This window comes from Sus scrofa, chromosome 1, assembly GCF_054392235.1.
Source record: "Sus scrofa isolate SSC_HxYL_T2T_F1_AM1 chromosome 1, Sscrofa_HxYL_maternal_Yorkshire_Landrace_v2.0, whole genome shotgun sequence".
Lineage (NCBI taxonomy): Eukaryota > Metazoa > Chordata > Mammalia > Artiodactyla > Suidae > Sus > Sus scrofa.
The window spans coordinates 274862846-274868845 of record NC_139383.1 but is presented as its reverse complement, the minus strand read 5'-3'; the positions used below and the strand labels follow the sequence as shown (position 1 = coordinate 274868845).

At 42.1% G+C, this 6000-nt stretch overlaps 1 protein-coding gene across 4 annotated transcripts in view; it reads left to right on the top strand.

The window, feature by feature from the left end:
- Positions 1-3788: 3788 nt before the first annotated feature.
- Positions 3789-6000, top strand: part of LOC146407216 (olfactory receptor 1N2-like) — a 204885-nt gene continuing 202673 nt past the window's right edge. For 3 of the 4 annotated variants that reach the window (XR_014842051.1, XM_085019405.1, XM_085019401.1), the window contains exon 1: positions 4672-4827. The gene's annotated coding sequence lies outside the window, so the exon portion shown is untranslated. Of the gene's footprint in view, positions 3927-4666; positions 4828-6000 lie in introns of those variants that run through there. The other variant, XR_014842046.1, reaches the window with a different exon arrangement.

Genomic DNA, 6000 nt, shown 5'->3' with positions numbered 1-6000 from the left:
ATCTCATATGGTGGAGAGAGACAGAGCAGGTTGTCTAGACTCTTCTTCTAAGGTCACTAGTTCCATCATGAGGACCCCATCCTTCTGACAGAATCTAAACCCAGTTGTCTCTCAAAGGCTCCTCTTCCAGATACCATTACATTGGGGGTTAAAGCTTCAGCATATGAATTTGGGGGTGGGAACACATGCAGTACATAATAGCTAGTAACTCCACTTCTTGGTGTTTTTAAAACTCTCCCACATGTACACAACTGGAAATATGCACAAGGGTGCCTGCAGTCTTTGACAGTTTGTAATGGCCAAACACTAGCCACACTTAAATATTTGTCTGCAGGATCATGGGAGTTAAATGTTGATTCAATATCTATGTATCAATGTGCAGAAATCTCATAAACATATTGAGATAAAAGCCTAATTTGTGGGAAAATATGTAGATTAAAGTAAAAGCACAAAATAATATATGGCTGTCTTTGTACATCTAATGTACTGCTGGTTGCTCCAACCAGAGATGGGGTTCCAGTTTAAAGGGCCTAAGGGCAGATCAAAGGATTGCACTAGCTTTGACTCATCCCTATATTCATAGCTGATCCTTCTTAACTGTTTTCCTTTTTATGGCCACATCTGTGGAATTCAGAAGTTCCCTCTTCAGGAGAACCATGCCACAGTAGTAACTTGAGTCACAGCAGTGACAACTCTGAATCCTTAACTGCTAGGCTACCAAGGAGCTCCCTTCTTGTCTTTTAAGAGTCAGCTCAGGGGTCATCATCTTTTCCCAGGAGACTTTATCTGAACATCCAACCACATAGCCACTCATTATGAAATCCCGCTCACTGGGTTCTCTCTTTATAACCCTGCTTTATCATTTTATATTTACTTATGTGATGTTCTCTCTCACCTAAATGAACATTTGTGACCATGCCCAATTCTTTCCTCTACTCTTCATGATACAGAATTTTAGAAAAAAAAATTTACGGGTCCTTCCCTCCACCTTGATGGGGATCACTGCTCGATGTGAGACAGTGTCTGGGGGTAGAAAGCTGTGGACCTTCATCTCCCCTCAACCTCACCTTCTCCATGAATGAAATCAGCTTGCTGGCTGAGGTCCTGCATCCAGAACCCAGCTGGTAGCAAAGCCCTTGTGTGTTTCCATCTATTCACATGGAAGCAAACACTACTTACTGTCACAAAATGAGGAGTAGGATTGCTTTAAGCACAGCTCGACTTCTTCATCTGGAAAATGGGGACCATGAGATTTCAAGGCTTTGAAATTGATTGGAAAGTTTGGGGTGCAAGGATCCCAAAACATTAGTTAAGCAGTTACTATGGAGTGTGTGTGTGTGTGTGTGTGTGCACAAAACGTAGTGATTTCTCCAGTAATTTCTCTCTGTTACCTAATGCCCATGAGGAGTAATCCTGACATTCAGGAACATAATTATTTTTTTCCTTGAAGGAAAGAAGATGGAATTCCAAAGAAGGAAGGAGATAAGATACCCAGCTATGAAGATGTGGAGTTGGGACTTGAACTCAGATCTGGCTTCAAACCCAATTTTCTTTGTCTCTAGGCAGAGACCCCAATTAGATCTGTTAAAAGATTACCAAGTTAGTGTTGCCACTCTCTTGCCTCAGTCCTCTCATCTTCAAATGAAGCAGACTGGGCCATATCAGTTATTTGTGGTCTACTCTGTGGACCTCTGTCACTGGAATTACTGGTGGAGCTTTGTGAAAAATTGTATGGGTCTACACACTGGTCAGAAACTGATCTAAGCTGCATCTGTGACCTACACTGCAGCTCACGGTAATGCCAGATCCTTAACCACTGAGTGAGGCCAGAGATCAAACTGACATGCTCATGAACCCCATGGTGGGTTCTTAACCTACCAAGCCACAGCAGGGACTAAACAGGATATTACATCTTAAGATTCTAGCTTGCTGGAGGGTTCTCAGCCTCCTCCTCATAGCTCCTTTCTCTCTACTTATGACTTTGTTTACACTCCTCCCCCCTTCCCAGGCCCTCCTAAACTCATGAACACTTTTTAGTGTAGTGAGGCTGGACTCCTAGTATTTATCAGGATGTGGCCTCCCCAATTCCTGAGGAGCCCCTGTTCTTAACTCATTCCCCCTCAGCACACAGACATTTGATATGTCTCAGGCTGCTGTTACCATGATGGTGAAGGATTAGGGGGTTTATAGGACATTCCTAGAAGGTGGAGGTGAGTATGGCATTCTTCCCACAGAGCAGCTTCAGTTCAGGCATGGGGTGATGATGGCAGGGGGAGGTGGAAGGGACATGCCCCACCCCAGATGTAAGAACTGGGGGCTTTGATTCTCCTGATGCAATTGTCTCTATTTTCCTGACAACCACTATTTCACCCTCTGCTTTCCTGAACTCCAGGGAGTCTCCCTCTCCACAGCCTTTGAGGACTCCATGATAGCTGGTGGCAGGGGAATGCCCTAGATAATGCATGCTTTGGAGCCTAGGAAGGTGGAAAAAGTGTGGCTGGGTGGATCCCCAGACTCTAAGTGGGGATAAGTGTAATGCTGCTGGTTTAGATGCATCCCAGGGCTCCTTTTCCCCACCTGAGCTCCCCATCCCACCCCCTCTCCAATCCATTCTTGGGACTCCATATTTTCTTATGTGTTATGACATTTTACCCAAGGAAAATTCTTCCTGGGGGGTGTGCTAACTCTTCACATTTTCCTCTTGTCTGGAATACCCAGCCTCTTTCTTCTTCTTTTTCCTTTTTTGTCTTTTTAGGACCACACCCATGACATATGTGGCATATGGGAGTTCCCAATCCAGGGCTCTTATCTAAGCTGTAGGTGTCAGATTACACCACAGCCACAGCAATGCCAGATCATTAAGCCACTGAGCAAGGCCAGGGATCGAACCTGAATCTTTATGGATACTAGTTGTGTTTATAACCTGCTGAGCTACAATGAGAACTCCAATGTTGTGTTCATTCCTAAGTACAGCAAAGTGATTCTGTTATACATATATACACATTCTTTTCCATTAGTTTATCACAGGATATTAAACATAGTTCCCTGTGGTATGCAGTAGGACCTTGTTATTTATCTATTCTATGTATAATTATTTGCATCTTCTAATCCCAAACTCCCAATCCATCTTTCCTCTGGCCACTTCCCCCTTGGCAGTCAAAAATCTGTTCTCTATGTCTATGAGTCTGTTTCTTGTTTGTAGACAAGTACATTTATGTCATATTTTAGGTTCCACATATAAGTGATATCACATGGTTTTTGCCATTCTCTTTAGGACTACTATTGATTCATTTGATATTACCAGTACTGATCCAGAAACCTGGCCGGGGGCACACACAATCAATAACTTTCTGCATGAATATTCTTTTTATGTCAATCCCAGTATACAGACAAACCCCCAAACTGCTGACTGGGAAAGTTCCATGGTGGTTCATCAGGTTAAGCAACTGGCTTTGCCACTGCTGTGGCATATCCCAGGCCTTTGCACCCCCCCATAGAAAATGATGGCCTGGACAACATTATCACTACCTTGCAAAGAGGCACTTGTGCTGTTATCCAGAGTGTTGTGTTTTTATACTTGATGAGTATATAAATGTATCAATTTATTAAATCACATGAGGGCACAAGTGACTATCCTGAGTCCCCAGGTTGTGGGACATGATATGTGATTCAGATCATGGGCTTGTGGTAGAAAAAATTGTTACTTATTTGGGAAATCATCATCCTAAATTGTGTTTTTTTCTTGCATGACCCTGCACTGTTGCTGTGAAACCTGCCTCCAATTGCAGCCAGATAACTACCAAACCAGCCACCTCCAAGCCAGTGACACCCCTTGCTGGCTACTCAGGAAACATTGCAGAAGAGGGAGACATGTGAGACCATAGGAGCTTGTCACTAGAGTTTTGGTGTAACCAAGTCAAATTTAGGTATGTTCACCTGCGTGCAGTAAACCATCTCCTGACACTGGGTTGTGGTGAAGGAAAGGGCAGCATTTTTTGCAGGGAGCCAAGGTGGCTAATGCTAGAAATACTTAATGGCTTTCATGGAATGGTTTTTAAAGACAGGGTGAGGGAGAGAGTTGCAGGTGCAGGATTAGATTGACCAGCTGGTGGACATTCCTCTGATTGTTTGGTAGGGAGGTAATCAGGAGTCAACATCATCAGTCCTTGGGTTCCACCCAGTCCATGTGCTTGTGGTTAGCAAGCAGTTAACACTTTCCACCTGGTAGGAGTTTCAGTTTCTTGCCAAACAGCTTAAAGTTTAAGGCTCAGAATATTACCCGCAGCCCTTGAGGAGGAATTAAAAGTCCTTGACTTTGTTTTGTGGCTAAATTATTCTTTATTTCTCAAACCAAAAGATTGGCTTGATTGCTTCTCTTTCTGCATTTTTTTTCACTTAAATATATTCTTTGTAACTCAGGGAAGCCCTAGGAGGCTAACATTTGTCTACAAACCAGCAGCAAGCCTAGGGCCTGGGGAGGAACAAGGGAGGTTGTGGCGTTTCCTGGGAAGACCCCTTGGGGTCCTGTTCAGTTACATCCAGAGAAGTTAGGGAGAGAACAGGGAAGAGGTAACTGCTGATTGACCTGCAAATTGGACTTGGCTGATTGGAGGAACCTTGACCTTTCCTGTGTCCTTGAAATGTACACTCTGCCCATGGTTCCCAGGCTGGGAGCCATTTTTGAGGAGGCAGCCTTGAAGGAACAGTGTGTTTCTGAGACTCTCTGGACAACATGCATGTCTGAACCCACTGAAGGCCTCTGTAAAAGCTTTCAAGACCCTGGCCAGCAGGGGTGGAGAGCTGCTTTTGGCTACCAAGACAAGCCTGGTAAGTAAGTTTGCTTGCTTATTAAAACTGCCTTCTATCCTTCAGGGGTGGGGGGATGGTGACTGGCTCTTTTTTCAGGGGCCAGTTTGTGAACAGACAGCTCAATTTTCTGCCCCCATCCTCCATGGCAAGTGATTTATGCTTTTTGTGAGTGGAGGGGCTTGTGTGTTGGTGTCTTTCCTATGCTTTTATCTTTCATAAGCATTTTCTGTAACATATTTTCCCCTAATTAGGCTTTGGCTTTTGTTTATTGTGGGCCTGAACTGATACTACAGTTAACAGAAAATTTTCAGCAATTGTCTGCTTTATTGCGTGGTTTTCCTCTCTTTGGTTATTAAGAATAATGCTTCTATGAACCTTCATGTACAGGCTTTTACATGGATGTAGATTTTCTTAGTTATATGCCTATGAATGGAATTGCTGGGTGGTTTGGTAAGTCTGTGTTTGACCATTTTGAGAATCTGCCCATGTTTTCCAAATTGGCTGTATTATTTTAAGTTCTTACTCCCAACACAGAACAGTTCACCCTCCCCTCATTCCTTTCTAACATTTTTATATTGTGTGGTAAATTTTAAAAAAAAATGTAACCACCCTAGTAGAAGTGAAATGGTATTTAATTGTAATTTTGATTTGTATTCTCTGATGATTAATGATGTTGAGTATCGTTCATGTGATCATTGGCCATTTGTATTTTTTAAATTTGGAAATATGTCTATTTAAATCCTTTGCACATTTTAAAATTTGTTTTTTTTTGTCTTTTGTTGAAGTGTAAGAATTCTTCATATATTCTTATACAAATATCTTATCAACTATATGATTTGCATAAATTTTCTACCTTTTTGTGTGTTGTCTATTCACTCTCCTGAATGGTATCTTCTGAAGTGCAAAATGGTGATCTTGATCAATTCCTGTTGATCCATTTTTTCTATTACTTCTTGTGCAGACAAGCGGTTTGGTGTCATATCTAAGAAAGCATTGCCTAATCTAAGGTCACAAATTCTCACTCCCATGCTTTTCTCTAAGTGTCTTATAATTTAAGTTTGCACACTGGTTTCTTTCAAGAAAGGATTTGAAAAAAAAATATTTATTTATTTATTTATTTATTTATTTATTTTTGTCTTTTTGCCTTTTCTAGGGCTGCTTCCCAGGGCATATGGAGATTCCCAGGCTTGG